Genomic DNA, 16,707 nt, shown 5'->3' on the forward strand with positions numbered 1-16,707 from the left:
TAGTCCTGTGATTTTGTGCATACTAAGGATTGGAAAATTGTTATAGACTTAAGTAAAAGAGGAGGCACTATAGGAATGAGCAGATACAATCAAAGGGGTTTTAGGGTACCTGGAATACAAAATATACTCTTGGCTTTCCTTTTTAAAACTTTCCATGAGGTTCTCTTTAGAAATAGCATGGAGTTTGAAGAATGTGGTTTCTTATTTTTATGGGTGGAAATTCCATAGAACAATGCTCTGCAAGGAGACATACAACCAATAACTTTTCCCGTGAGAGGCAAATACTGAAAACAAATATGGAATGGGCAAGATAATTTTTTTTAAATAGGCAGGAACCAATAAAACTACTGTGATAGTGTAGATTACATATGAAATGTATAAAAGAGTAAAATGAACAGTTCTCTTGTTTTCTAAAGCTGTATCATATTTTTCCTCCTATACTGTAATTATGCATCTTAAAATGTATGTGAAAGGTTATTTTGCTATGTTCATGATAAAAAAAAAAAGAGTATAAATGTAAACAAAATGACTTTTAAAAGAATGAGTCAACATATATAAATGTATTATTTCTAGAAACAAAGGTGTCATTAGACTTGAAAATAACCAGTAGATGGAATCAACTTATTCTGATAGTCACCAAAATGTGATCTAACTCTAGGCTGTGATAATTAAACAAATTCAGAAAGAAATGAGTCTACCCTATACTTCTCAAATTGCCACCCTTGTGTTTCTCTTTTGCCACAGATTTATGGTGACATAACTTCCAGCCAATAAATTAGGGATGTGAGTGAAACATCATTTGGGCATTATTTGCTTTAATTATGAATAATCATAAAAGTGATCTAGATGGCTTGGTAAATATTATCAGGGCATAAATTAAAAACTAAAGGCATTTACCTGTAGCTAGTATGGATGCTTACAAAACTGTAGTATCCAGATGCTCTTTCAATTACTGATTCCAAATCTAGGAATTTATTAATGGATATGGTATTGAAAAATGTTGAGCAGGGCAAGCATTATGGTGTTGCAGGTTAAGCCATCACTTGGGATGCGCATATTCTGTATCAGTGTGCCAGCTTGCATCCTAGCTAGTTGGCTTCTCATCTAGCTCTATGCAAATGCACCTGGGAAGCAGCAGATGATGCTCAAGTATTTGAGTTCCTGCCCTGCCACCCATGTGGGAAACCTGGATGGAGTTTGCAGCTCCTGGCTCTTGCAGCCACTGGGAGAGTGAACCAGTGGATTGAAGATCTCTCTCTCTCTCTCTCTCTCTCTCTCTCTCTGTGTCATTCTACCATTCCAATAAATAAATATTTTTAAAAAAATATGCGGAGGAATGCATAATTTTTTTAAAAATAATGAAATGTGATTTATTTATTTATCTAAGCTCTTGTGTTTTCTGGAAAACAGTATTAATGAGTGATAGTGTTACCTGATAGTTAATGAAGAGTGAAAATCATCTATTTGAGAACTATCATGTACTTGAGCAAAATAATATTCTCTCAACCCTCAAATGGAAATGAGAATTATAAAATACCATGATACTATGTGAACACATGATACAGTCTATCTATAAGTGCTACATATTTTTAAAATCTTATACAATAATTATAACATAAATGATTATTAAATATGTAATTCTTTCTTTCAGATCATTCCTCTTCACCCAACCTGAAGAGTATATTATTTTCATCATTTATTCTTTGGGATAAATATCTGGTTCACAGACACTTGAGATCTGAGCCTATCATTTTCCCTTGAAATTCTAACATATTTCAAAGGACTTTAAAAGATCATGCACTGTGGCATGTTTGCCTCCAGTTATTACAAACTGTGTGACTTGGAGCAAGCAACTTAACTTTTCAGTTCTCATTTACCTTGTCTATGAGGATGACATAATAATAGCAATGACCTCTCATGTATAGCTTCCAGTTGGTTTTCTGAGTCTTTCGAAGTCATTGAAATGAAAAGTTACGCAGAACTTTGGGGACTCTGCTGGGCAAGTAATCTCCAATTTTCACTTCTGGCCTAGAACCCTCTAAAATCAGTAGGGCAAATCCCTGTTTGTGTAATTGTCATCTTCATGCCTCAAAGCAAATATTGGTTTACCTGTTTGTCTTAGCTTTCCCTAGGTTTCTCTTTAGTGAGGTACTACAAAAGGCAAAATATCAACTATTAAACTATTTGAGGCAGGTAAATGTTGAAACGGGAGTTTAGTTGTTAAGGCAATAGTAACCTGACAGCTTTGCCTGCCTTTCAGAAAGATCACCATAATAAGGAGATCCATAAATAAATGAAAAGTATAAAATATACATCTATGCAGTTCTTAGAATACCTTCCCTAACACATAAGTCATTAAAGGAAACTCCTGCCCACCTATGTAATTCAACATTTAAAGCAGAACTCATCACTATGGAAGAATCCAATTTTGTTCTCAAAACTATAGACTTGCCGCAGCTTAGATCAGAATTTTCTATACTTCATTAATAACAACCACAATAAAAACAAACAACAATACAGTGGTTCTAGTTCTTGGGGGTAATATGTATCATGAAGTTAGTGGTCTTAACTGGGGACAAGTTGGCCACCCCCACCTCCACCTCCACTCCTGAGGACCAACAGGCAATTTCTGGAGACAATTTTGATGATCACAACTGAGAAATGCTCTTGGCATCAAGTGTGCAGAGGCCGGGGTTACTGATAAACATCTACAGTGCATAGGACAGCCATTTGCCTCTGTCCCAACCAATAATTACCTGGTCCTGTAGATCAATAGTTCTGCTTACTGAGAAATCCTATACTAAACTGATTTCCCGATGACACTACCCTTAAAGTATTAGTCATCTCAACACCCTAAAGGACCACAACTTCAAATAAATAACCTGACAAATCTGGAGATAGTGCTAAGGATACTGGTAAAGCAACTTAGTTTACAAGTAGTTGTCTGGTAGTGATTTATGCCAAATGTTATAAACAGATAATTTTACATTATCAGACAAACCAGATTAATATCCTTTTGAAATCCATAAGATCTAAAAATATGAAGCCATGGACTATGTAACATTATCCTGTTACAGAGATATTTTGAAATGGTTTATAAAAAGCAATGAGTACATTTAAAAAAATCAGCTAGCCCAAATGAGTTATGAAAAGTTACAAGTTATTTTTCTAGGACAGCTCTTTTCTCCCTACATACACATTTTCCATATGCATCACATACATTCATATATACAGAACATAGCACCACACTTATAATGCCACTCCTTTCTGAAAACAAATAGGCTAAAGCTAAGAGTTTTTGAAACATTTCTGTAAAAGAGTCATTTTTAGCAAAGAGGGCCCAACAAGAGCCCTAAGGTGGATGTGAAATACATATTTTTAAATAAACCAAAATTATTTCGCACACATTTAACCCAGAACCATTTTATTGTTAAAGAATGTTGATTTCATTATGGAAGACAGTAGGGAGATTCTTCAGAAATCTGAAAACAGATCTACCACATGACCCAGCCATCTCACTCCTGGGAATATACCCAAACAAAATGAAATCAGCATATAAAAGAGTTATCTGCACCCTGAATTTTTTAGCAGCTCAATTCACAACAGCTAGGATATGGAATCAACCCAGGAGTGCATCAGCTGATGAATGGATAAAGAAAATGTGGTTTATATACATGTTAGAATACTACTCAGCCATAAAAAAGAATGAAATCCAGGCTTTTTCAACAAAATGGATGAAACTGGAGACCATTATGTTTAGTGAAATAAGCTAGTTCCAAAAAGACAAATATCAAATGTTTTCACTGATTTGTGATAACTAATATGTAGAGTACAAAAAGAGTAATGTATATGAGTGAAATTGACATTTTGAGATTTTATTATTGTTTGTAGCATGTGTCTATTCTCCTGAGGTACAGTGGTTTTTCTACTTACTACTTGTGGAATTCTTTACTTAGTGGAGGATTAAGCATGTGATTATAAAGTAAATTGAAAGTATATCACTGCAAAAATTAAAAGAAAATAAGAAAAGAAGGAAGAGGGAGGGTGGGAATGAGGGAAGCAGGGAAGGTAGGGTTGGAAGTATTGTCATGTGTTTACAATTTTAAATATGAAATATGTGAAATCTGTTTCATTTATAGAAAGAAAGAAAGAAAGAAAGAAAAAGAAATTTTAAAAAGAAGTTGATTATGTATGAAAGGAAAAACAAAATTTGAAAATTTAGATAATCAAACTTCTGAGAATTATGAATACAGCTAAAATTCAAAAATGTGATGTTTTATTTTTAAGGGTTTCCCTAGCAAAGGCAACACATATTTTCCCATTGAAAGAGTATGCCTGAAATTGGCATTCAAGAGGGCATGTGAACATAACCATGCATGATGTTGCACAGATTCACTCATCTCTGCAATGACCCTCTGGTTTTTGAATCTTACTTTTGGTAATGGCAGAGGGCATTCAACTGTATTGAAGGCCTCAGAAAAAAAAATGAATTTTATTTCTTTCCACTTAGGACCTCAAGAAGTTGCTTCCAGCACCTGTGCTGTAGTTCAGTGGGTTAAACCCTCAACTGTGAAGCCAGTATCCCATACTAGAATGCCAGTTCAAGTGCTGGTTGCTCTGCTATTAATTAAGCTCCCTGCTAATGCACCTGGGAAAGCAGTGGAAGATGGCCCAAGTACTTGAGTCCTTGCCACCCACCTGGGAGACCTGGATGAACATCCAGGCTCCTGGCTTTGGTCTGGCCCAGTTCTGGTTGTTGCAGCCATTTGGAAAGTGAATCAGTGGATGGAGGATTTCTCTGTCTATCTCTCTCTCATTGTCACTCTGCCTTTCAAATAAATAAAATAAATCTTAAAAAAAAAAAAAAATGTTGCTTCCTAGGCACTGTGGAGCCATGTCTCACTGATGAGGAAACAAGAAGTGAAGTGACTGCTATGGCCGCACTGAAAATAGAAATTCATTAATTTCTGAGATGCCAGTATAACTTGTCCTCCTTTTTCCATTTAAATTTCTGTATTTAGCTCCTAAACATTCGCTTTTTCTACCTAAACAGGAAATTCTAGGGTCAGAGAGATGGGGCTGGGGAGAGTAGAGATAGTTTAAATTCTCATAGCAATTCAGTTGAAAACTATTAAGTATGTCCTACCAGGAGATCACCATTAAAGATTTTTTTTCTGGAACAGGAAGAGGTTTAAAAAAAGGAAACATTAAAAGAAGGAAGCAGCAATGTTTTGGCACTATGAGAGATTCAAGGGAAAAAAAATCTGATTTCTGTTCTCAAGATGCTTATAGTCTTGTTCTAGGGAAAGAGACTAATCCACTTACAATAACAGAAAAACAACATGAAAACAGTATAATTAAGTGTAAAAATGGGTGATGGAAGCAAAATGCTGTGGGGCAGTCGTGTCTCTTACATCTTTTCCAATTCAAAGGAAAGAGACAATGGGTCAAATGCAACCTACTCCAGTCTCTGATATTAGTTTTGTAATAGAGCCATAATCCTATTACAAAGAACTTCAAGGAACTGTTGACATTTTTTTGCTGCCCTGCAGTTTATTGTCTCAAGTATTGCTTGAAATACCAGGCTGCATGCAGAGATGTGTGCTCTAATGGTATTTGTTGACCTGCATTATGTTAGGGTTAGCCTGAGTAAATGAAGAGAGAGTACATGTGGTGTCTGTCAGATAGATTGTAAGTAGGTACACATTATTTTTTACAATGTTTGATTATTTTTAACCTAAAGACATTTAAAGTAGGACAGTCTCCTCAAATAATCTTGTTATCATATGAAAACGTAATATTTATTAAGAGAGCCTCTGTAAAACCCAAAATGGGGATGTTCAGAGGGGGATTTACTGTGAATTTAATGGAGCTTAAATATCAGGGCCCTTCCAAGGCCCTGTATTTAACTTTGTAATCATAATTTTGTATTATTTTTCTTAAATGGGGGAGGGGCTCAAATAGTTTAAGCTTCTGGAAAAATCTTGATCCCCCTGGGGTATAAAAGAATCTTGAAAGGATGAAACCTGCTGCTCTAAAAGGCCAATTCTGAGGTGAAAACAAGAGTACTTGTGTTAGATACTGTTAAATATAAATTTTCCAAACATAGCCTTCCAATTGTTGTTCCTACCTCTGTCATTTTTTCATCACCATTACAAGGTTCTTAGACTCTTTTAAACAAAGTTTTCTGTTCTGTAACTGAGAAAAATCAGTGTTTTAAAAAATAATGATGGGAGGGCAAGCATTGTGGCACAGTAGGTTAAATCACTGCTTGGGGTGTCCATATCCCATATGGAGTGCTGATTGTAGTCTTGGCTGCTCTGCTTGTGATCCATCTCCCGGCTAATGTGCCCAGAAAAGTAGCAGGAGATGACCCAAGTGCTTGGGTCCCTGCCATCCACATGCAAGATCCAGATGGAGTTCTGGGCTCCTCGCTTCAGTCCGGCCCAGCCCTGGAGTTATGACCATTTGAGGAATGAACCATCAGATGAAAGATTGCTCTCTTTCTCTTTTTGTCACTGTGCCTTTCAAAGATGAAAATAAATAAAAAGTAAACATTTTAAAAAGATGAAAAATTCAGAGATAGCAGACAATTTCCAAGAAGGTAAAGGTATGTGAGAGAGACTGAGGCTGTTCTAAGGCCATCATCTTTATCATATAGCTAAGGTATACATTTAAGAAAAGGAAGAACACGGAAATTCTCTCAATACAATTTACTGTAGTACCTACTGAAAAGTGTGCTGAGTTTATGCAGAGTGTGGGAACTTTTGCCACTAGTAATACCACGTGTCTGTTTTTCTGGTTTCTGAAAACCCCAGATAAATCCCACAAGCACCTCTAAATCCCACCATGGAATTCTCACACTTCTGAGTAAGAGGTTCAAAACAGAATAAAAACTTGGGATCCATTATGTCTGTCTGTAGTTTTTCCTATACTGCTTTGTCCTAGTTTTTGAAGAAAGCTGAATAAAAATTAATCCAAGAAAAAAATGAAATGGAATACTAAATTGAAAAATAATACTTAAATTGTTCATAACCATTTCCTGTTGGCTTTTTTTTCTCTCTCTTAGAAATGAAGTAAAAATGCTTCAAATAAAAAAAAATGTTAAACCCATCCCATGTCATAAAGGGTCCACTCCCGTAAACAGGAAGCTTCTTGAAAGAGCTTTTCTTTGGTTTTCTGGCAAAACTCAATTTTTATTTTGGTGGCAGTGCCTATTAAGGAGAGGACTCATCTTGTATGCAGGGTGAAAAAATTAAACATTGCAAATCCATCAGGTACCTGCTGGATTAGAGTTAGTTGACTGACTCATTGGCTAGAAGAAAATGAGGTGGCTTGGAGACCAAGGACATACTGCCACGGAACTGTTCAGCCCTGCCTGCAGATTACAGTGTTTTCTAGCCAGGCATCACAAATCAACTCAGTGCTATGAAAAAGCCAGTGGATGCCAGTCCACAATAATGAAAGTCTCACTTGCATATCTAACAATTTTCTCCTTTCCTTTTCACTTAAATCTTTCATTTGTTTCTCTACTTCACCTTTCCTGAAGAATGAAAGCATAATTAAAAGAATACAGATAATTTTTGTAACTTGTAAACTAGGTTTTTAGTCTGTTCTACCAAATACTGAGACATGTTGCCTTCTTTTTTTTTTTTTTTAAAGATTTATTTATTTGAAAGGCAGAGTGACAGAGACAGAGGGAGAGAGAGAAAGAGACCTTGCATCCTCTGGTTCACTCCCAAGTGGTCGCAATGGCTTGGGCTGCTCCAGGCCAAAGCCAGGAGCCTGGAACTCTACCTTGTTATCCCTCTTGGGTGGAAGGAGCCTAATCACTTGTTTTATCATCTGTCCCTTTTCCAGGCACTTAGTAGGGAGTTGGATTGGATGGAAGTGGAGCAGCCAGGACTGGAACCTGACACTCTGATAAGGGATGCTGGTGTTACAAGAGTGGGCTTAACCTCTGAGACACAATGCTAACCCTGACATGATGCTTTGTTGAGCCACCATTTTTTGATATGCAGAATGGGTAATAAGGATTATTCCTTAAGCAGCTCAAGTTTTTCAAAGCAAGGGTAAGAAAATACAGATTCTATACCCTTTTTTGACCTAATAAATAAGCATCCTTTTGACCTACTAATGCCCTATTCTTGACCAATTAAATTAGAGTGTCCTTGAATCTGCATTTTAAACTTGCTCCCAAGTGATTTTTACATATACGAAAGCTTTAGGACCACATCCTAACTTGTCTTGTGTCAGGATTAAATAAAACCATGTTGGTGAAGCTTATCTATAAACTACATTTCAAGACTTCTATGATTAGGTGCTGACATTAATATTATTTTCCAGGTAGCACAAAGCAACAAAGTAGGGACATTTTCTGGTCTTTCTGAAAGGTTTTCATTCGACCCATTTCCTGCCACGCTGACAGCATTCCTCTTCTGCCTCAGGTAGACAGGGTTCAGTGACTGGGGGATGGGGGTATAGCTGAGAGCTGTGACACAGGAGAAATTTCTGTAGAATTCCATTTATGTGACTGTACCTACACCACAGGGTGATATAAGGATTAATTCCTATTTGGTAATTTACTGTGTGTAAAATGCCTTGAGCCCCTTGGAGGAAAGTGCTATATAAATGTAAAATAATAATTATAATAATAATAACCTCAACTATTTAACTGATCAGTGAATTAGCCAGAAGATTTAGGCTGCCAAGGGACAGGGCTGAAATCATTATAAGGAGAAACACTTTACATCATCGTATCTCATAACTGTTATCACAAAAAGGGGAAACAAAGGGTGAAAATTAAGATAAATCCATGTTCTCAACTGATTTAAATGACAGAGGATCACTAGCAATGTTTCATGAAAGCCAGAAAATGCAAAAATGACGGCTGCATTGTGATTCTAACTCAGCCACACACCCCGAGATTTTGTACACTTTGATCTTCTATTTGTATGGAAAATATCTCATCAGGGTCACATTTAAAACTTATTATTAAGGCTCTTGATGATGCTTTTGTTTAGTTGGAATATGATCATAATTTATCCTTCTTGCTAGGTAGTGTTTTTTATGTCTGAAAAGTATTGATATTGTTCCAGGTAATGTTTGAACCACTTGTGTGGGATCAATTAGGGTGTATTTTCAGATCTGACATTAGGAAACTAAACTGTACAAGAGATCCCTTCTCTCCCCCAGGATGAAAGTATTTCAGACTATAAACTCACTTGAGCTTGACTACTCTTGGTTCTTACATTATTTGGTTTATTTATTTATTAGATTCATGGAGATCCCTCTTCCCAAAGCTCAGAGGGCTGAACCCAGAACTTTCATATAGTGAACATGAATCACTTCTTCAACCACAAAAAGTAAAAGAAAAGGCTGCAGGAATCTTGATGGGAAAGCTCCAGATGCTCGAAAGCAATTGTTTTTTCTCTGCGTAGTTACACACCATTCACAACACTTTCCAACAATGGGACAAGAAAGGTTCTTTTGTGACTTAGGCTTTGGGGCCTTGGAGAAGTCTTACTTCTACTTGTTTTATAGCTCACAGATAAAATAGTTTTGGTGTGTATATAAAGAGGTGCTATATTCCATGCATGAGTTTTTTTGAAAGGGAAACTACCTTACTCTATTATTATTCACTGCTAGTCTCACAGGTTTCTCTTTTTAAAAATCCAACACTGAGTGTTGGATATAAAACAGATATAAAGCAAAGTGAGTGAGTCCCAGAAAAGAAAAGTCAATCAGTATAACTTATCAAATCATCTTGAAAAATCTGAAACTAAGCTTTAATCTCCTTATAAAGTAGGGCAATGGATGAATGAAGTAAAAAAAATCAAAAAGCCAGAGTTGTAACTGATTTTTCTTGTATGAAGTAGGAATTATTTAAATGGCTTTTGATTTATAGAAAACTGGCATGGGATACATAATGCTCAATACTACAAGATACTCCAAATTTGATGGGTGTTTAAACACATAAGAGGTACTTCAAAAAGTTCATGGAGAATGAAGTTAAAGGATAAGTTTGGTAAAAAAATTATTTTAACTCCATGGCTAGTTGTGTATGTGTAAACACACATATCAAAATTATGGGTGTTAACTTTCTAGCTTCAAAGGATTTCAGGAAAGAACAGAAGAAAAAAGATATCTGACAAACTCCTTCATCCAGGGTCACTAGCAGAGAGCAAACCCAGTCAAATGCTGCCCATAATAATTTCTATTACACACATTTTAAAAATCCATCTTTCCTTGACAGATACTTTTTCCTTCTGTATTGCTAATACCACAGCCAATGCCCTGGTCTTCTAGCCACACTGGAATTTCTTGCCCTTGCATCACAAGCCCAGCTGTTCTCATCAAAGTGGAAACACTGACAGCAGTGTGTGAAAGACACAGCTTGGGATAATTGCTCCTGTACTTGCCCTGTCAATGAATATTATCATAGTCCTCTCCCGAAGAAGGTTACTGTACTTTTTGGGGAGGTTTCTAAATACTTAACTGCTAAGCACATTACTGCTTCTATAATGAAATGGACTGAATGTGACACTGTGAGCAATGGCTTGCCATTTCCAACATTCTGTTTTAAAGCCTCTGTGTGCATATTTTTAAAAATAATATTTCTTTACACGTCCAGAAGAAGTAAAAACGACAATAATTTTATACTTGACATGACTGTTTTTTTAAGGAGGCTGACTGAGAAATATCAAAGGGCAGCCACAAAGAAAAAAAAAAAATCACATGAGTCTACCAAACACAGTCTTACTGAGTTTCTTTCACCTAAATATACAATGGAATCCTCTGACAAAATGTGTTTTCTTTTCCCATCATGTTAGACTGACGCATAGTTCTTGGGCTGAAAGAAGAAAATTCATGTTTAAAAGTGTTCTCATGATGCATACCTTTGAAATATTAGCTTCACTTTAAAATTTAAATGTTAAGCCTTTAAAAAGGAAAAAATTTCAAAGTATTTAAATCACTAAAAACAACAGCAACAACAATGGTTATGATGATAAAAATATCAGCTCACATTTATTGAGTTATTAAATGTCATATGTTCATGGGACATGCTTTGAGCCATCAAATCTTCATAACAACTCCACTAATAATCTTTCAAGTATTATTAATCCTATTTTGTTAATGAGGAAATAGAGGCACAAAGAGATCAGAAACTTGCTTGATATTACATAATAAATAGCCAGACTCTGCTACATGATGAATATAGCAGTGTCCCCTTATCCACATGAGACACATTACCAGACCCCTAGTGGATGGCTGAAATCACCAAGCATACTGACTCCTTTTTATATTGGTTTCTCTTAGACACAGACACATACCTAAGATCAACTTTCACATTTTTCACTTAAAGGATACACTTGATGGCTTCTCTTTGGTACACCCAAATGAAATATCACTAATCTTGCACTTTGCAGTCACTATTAAGTAAAATATGTGCTATCTACACACAAGCACTGTGATACTTTGACAGCAGCTCTGGTAGCTAACACAGCTACTAAATAAATAACAATGGGTGGCTTATCCAATGTGGATATGCAGAACAAAGACATGACTCACATCTGGGTCAGGATGTGGTGGGACGGTGCAAAGCTGCATCACACTAGGAAAAATGGCAGATAACTTAAGGTAACTGAAAGTGCAGAAGGTACAACTGTGTATAAAAGGAGACTGTGGCATTTTGCTACCCAAAGCCCCTTCTTGCCTTCCTCCCTTGAAGTTCTTCCCTGTTCTCCTTATGTTCACTTTCTCTTCTGAATACATCTGTAGTCAGTACCCAAAGCCTGCTTTGAATAACATAGCGGTTAAAAACAGAAGATCTGGGGCAGATAAAAGGGTTAGATTCCAGATATCAGTAGAGCTTAACTCTTCCATGCCTCAGTTTTACAATAGGTTTCATGTGTACAATAGTTTCATGTAGTTGTTGTGAGAGTTAAATGCATGTTAAATGCATGTTAGAATAGGAAAGGAGCTCAACGATTAATAAGATTAATAATGTTCACTTCACGTTCTAACATGTCCTAGACATCACTGTAATAGCATGTATTAACTCATTTAATCTTTATAACAGCTTTATCAGGCAATACTTAAACTTGTTTATACTAGAATAAATAGTACTAATGTTAAACTAATTTATATATACATAAATGTATATTTATATGTATATGCGTATATAAATAAATAAGTAAAAAAACCAATTTAGTGAGTGTATTTTAATTGCCAGGACATCTGGCAAGTGCATTCTGGAATTATCTCATGTAGTTTTCTCCATAAGCCTTTGAACTAGAGAACTTTAAGAATCCCCATTTTACACAGGAAGAAATGGAGGCTGACAAAGTTCAGTCACCTGAAAAATGTTCAAAATTGTGAATGCTTAGTCACAAACCTATACTGCTTGCTACAGACTGAATTTAAGGTTGGTGTTCACATCCCCCCACCCAACAATAAACTTTTCCTCTAATAAAAAAAAGGTTGGTGTTCAGCAACTATTTGGTATTGTTGATGAATCAAATGAATTCCTAATTATTTCTGCTCACAAAAAAACCCCGCTTACCACCAACTAGTGTCGCTTATCCAAAACTATTGATTCATTAGTTAACTATTAAAAAGAAGCGACTGTGTGACAGGCACATGCCAGATATTGGCGATTTTAAAAACATACAATGTATCTAAAACGTTCTCATCAAAAGCAATTAAGGATTTAATGTCATTTCTCTTGGTATCATTTTCTTTGTCTGTACTTATGAAAATCAAACTTCTTCCTCTCCCCCTTCTTCCTCATGCCCACACTTTCTTATTCTTTCTTTCAAACCCAAGTTTCACAGTATTAAATTTTTACAGATTTTTGCCCATAAGAAGCTTATATGTCAAGGCAAAGAACCACTTTAATTATATTTACTCTTCATTTTGAGTATATTCCTTTTTCACATCTGACAAAGACGTTTGAAGTGACTAAAGAAAGGCAAAGGAACCTGATTTTTTTAAACAAAATTCTTTCATGTACACTCTTTTCTCTGTAATATCCTCATAATAGCTTAGAAATTTTAAAAGAAGGTTTTAGCTGTTTTTGTTCTTTTCAAATTGGTAAAATTTGATTTTTTTTCTTCACATGTTTGGATTGGCTTTAAAAATTAACAAACAAGAAAATAAGAACATATTCAACTTAAAAAATATACTCTTCATTGGTGCCTTGGCATCATCAACTATTATCAACATCACTCTGAAAACTGTTCCCCTTGTTTTTTATTTTTAAAGATTTATTTATTCATTTGAAGTCAGAGTTACAGAAAGGCAGAGGCAGAGAGAGAGATAAAGAGAGAGATAGAGAGAGGTCTTCTACCCAATGGTTCACTCCCCAATTGGCCACAATGGCCAGAGCTGTGCCAATCTGAAGCCAGGAGCCAGAAGCCTCCCCTGGGTCTCCCACACGGGTGCAGGGACCCAATGACTTGGGCCATCCTCTACTGCAATCCCAGGCCATAGCAAAGAGCTGGATAGAAAGCGGAAGAGCTGAGACTTGAACCAGCATCCATATGAGATGCCAGCACTGCAAGCAGTGGCTTTACCTGCCACACCATAGCATTGGCTCCTCCATTATTTTTTATAAAAGAATTAAAAAATGAACATATAGAATTCATGCCAAGTCAGGCCTATCTTATTAAGGAGTGACAAAGTTTAAAGGCAATGAAAGATCATGGCCAATGCTATAACCAATTCCCCAATCCACTGTTAGAACTTATTAATATCTCCTGTCTGCAAGAAGGTGTGGGTGGCATTTTTTTCTGTGACTTAAATTACTTATTTATTTATTTGAAAATCAGAGAGACAGAGATGGAGACACAGAGGGAGGGAAGGAGGAATGAAGGGAGGAAAGGGGAGGAGAGAGATTGAGAGAGAGACATCACCACAACTGGGCCCAGCAGTAACCAGGTGCTGGGAACTCATTCCGCATCTCTCAGCATACAGGCAGCAGCAGCACAGACACTTGGTCCATCCCCTGCTGCCTCTCAGGGTGGACATGAGCAGGAAGTTGGAATCAAGAGCAGAGCTGGGGCTTGAATCCAGGCCCTCCAGTATAGAATCTGGGCCATCCCAAGCAGTGTCATAACAGCTCTGCCAAATGCCTGCCCCGACTGTGATTTTAACCAATATATATTTAAGAACTTGAAGGGAGTAATTCCAGTCAGCAGTTTTAAGTATGCTTTGAGAATCCATACTTCTTAGTTATGATTTTAAGTTGCACTGAGTTGATAATTTCAAAAGGAAGGATTTTCAATAACAGAAAACTTTCCTGAAATCTTATCATAGAATGCCTCAATTATGCAGAATTATTTAAAATGTAATGCTAAAGAATATTTTGCTTTTATCTAGAGCACATGAGCATAAGAATGACCTTAGTTGGCACGAGCTGTGGCTTGGTAGGTTAAACCACTGCCTGTTGCTCCCTGCTAATGGGCCTGGGAAAGCAGCAGAAGATGGCCCAAGTGCTTGTGCCCCTATACCCACGTGGGAGACCCAGAAGAAAATCCTGGCTCCTGGCTGTGGCCTGTCCCAGCCCTGGCCATTGCAGCTATTTGGGGAGTAAACCAGTGGATAGAAGATTCTCTGTCTCCCTCACCCCTACCTTGTAACTCTGCCTTTCAAATAAAATAAAAATAAATCTTTTTTTAAAGGATGATCTGATAAATTTAGTACAATTTATCATCTCATTAAATATATATTCCTTGTGCACCTCCTATGTGCCAGGTGTTATAATAGACAATGAAAAAACAAAGAACCATAAACTTGCTCCAAAAAATAGTCAAGGATAGAGATGGGGCTGGTGACAGAAAACATATATGAGATAATAGGGTGATGACAATCATTACTGCCATGAGCTAAAGGTATATCCTGTACTGATGTGACATCTTAGGTGTTTTACCTGAGTCACTTCACACCAACACTGCACGGCAGATTTGTAATCTTGGTCTCATAGCTGAGAAAACCAAAGAGTTGACTGATTATAAAGGGCTTTGTGCTGAGGTATAACAAAGTATAGATTGTATTTTATAAGTAATAAGAAGCCATTTTGAAGATTAGGGATGATGCGATCTAATTTTTATTTCAGAAAGGCAACTTTGCATTCATTTTAGATGTAGTACCAATTTCACTGGCTAAAATGCCCACCTTAATGGTTACCTTAGTGGTTAAGACATTGTTTAAGACACCCACATACCACATCGGAGTTCCTGGGTTCAACACCTGGTTCTGACTCTGGACTCCAGCTTCCTGCTAATGTAGATCTTGGGATGATGCTTCACATAATGTAGTTCATGGCGCCCATGTGGGACACCTGAATTGAGTTTTCAGCTCCCAGCTTGGACCTGAACTCACCATGGCTATTGTAGGCATTTGAAGAGTGAGCTAGCAGATAGGAGGTCTCTGTCTATTTCTTAAATAAATATTTTTTAAAAAAGAAAAATATTTTTTTAAATTTATTTGACAGGTGGAGTTATAGACAGTGAGAGAGAGAGGGAGAGAGAGAGAGAGAGAAAGGTCTTCCTTCCGTTGGTTCACCCCCCAAATGGCCAATATGGCTGGAGCTATGCCGATCCGAAGCCAGGAACCAGGTGCTTCCTCGTGGTCTCCCATGGGGGTGCAGGGGCCTAAGCACTTGGGCCATCCTTCCCTCCCTCCCCGGGCCACAGCAGAGAGCTGGACTGGAAGAGGAGCAGCTGGGACTAGAACCCGGCGCCCATATGGGTGCTGGCACCAGAGGCGGAGGATTAACCAAGTGAGCCACAGTGCCGGCCCTGGAAAATAAATTTTTAAGAACAAAATAAATGTGCATTTTTACTTCACAGAAAGATTAATGGGGAAGTAGGACTTTAATCTAGGCATAAGACACAGAATATAAAACTTGAGTTTATTGGATACTGAGTATTGTTCTTAGCATTTTGGATATATTCACTCATTTAATTCTTACAATACTCTTTTGCAGGTCAGTGCCACTATCATCCCCACCAGGACTTTAAAGAAGAGAAACTGGCCGGCGCCGCGGCTCACTAGGCTAATCCTCCGCCTAGCGGCACCGGGTTCTAGTCCCGGTCGGGGCACCGGATTCTGTCCCGGTTGCCCCTCTTCCAGGCCAGCCCTCTGCTGTGGCCAGGGAGTGCAGTGGAGGATGGCCCAGGTGCTTGGGCCCTGCACCCCATGGGAGACCAGGAAAAGCACCTGGCTCCTGGCTCCTGCCATCGGATCAGCGCGGTGTGCCGGCCGCAGCGCGCCAGCCGCGGCGGCCATTGGAGGGTGAACCAACGGCAAAGGAAGACCTTTCTCTCTGTCTCTCTCTCTCACTGTCCACTCTGCCTGTCAAAAAAAAAAAAAAAAAAAAAAAAAAGAAGAGAAACTGAGCCAAAGTTGCAAAGATAATGGGTGTGCGATTGTACACCACAGTCTATAGCCCAAAGAGTTTAATCAGGCTAGAATGCATCATTTGATTAAATTATCAAATGAGATGGCTTCAATAAAATTCCAAACATATGACATGGCACAGAATGGACCTCACTAAATGTTAGTTACTTTCTCTCATTTTTCTTCAATTTTTTAAATTCTATAATTAGTTTAATAACAACAGTGCCACAGTATGTTTTTTTACTTTTTAAAGACTTTACAACATCTGATTTAAATTTCACAAAAATAGCATAGTAAATATGG

At 37.3% G+C, this 16,707-nt stretch overlaps 1 protein-coding gene across 47 annotated transcripts in view; it reads right to left on the reverse strand.

Moving 5' to 3' along the window:
- The window catches only part of ZBTB20 (zinc finger and BTB domain containing 20), an 873,240-nt gene that overhangs the window by 343,863 nt on the left and 512,670 nt on the right, over nt 1–16,707 (reverse strand). The gene's annotated exons all lie outside the window — the stretch shown is intronic.

The sequence above is a fragment of the Oryctolagus cuniculus genome, chromosome 4, assembly GCF_051225735.1.
Source record: "Oryctolagus cuniculus isolate XC-2025 breed Fujian yellow rabbit chromosome 4, ASM5122573v1, whole genome shotgun sequence".
Lineage (NCBI taxonomy): Eukaryota > Metazoa > Chordata > Mammalia > Lagomorpha > Leporidae > Oryctolagus > Oryctolagus cuniculus.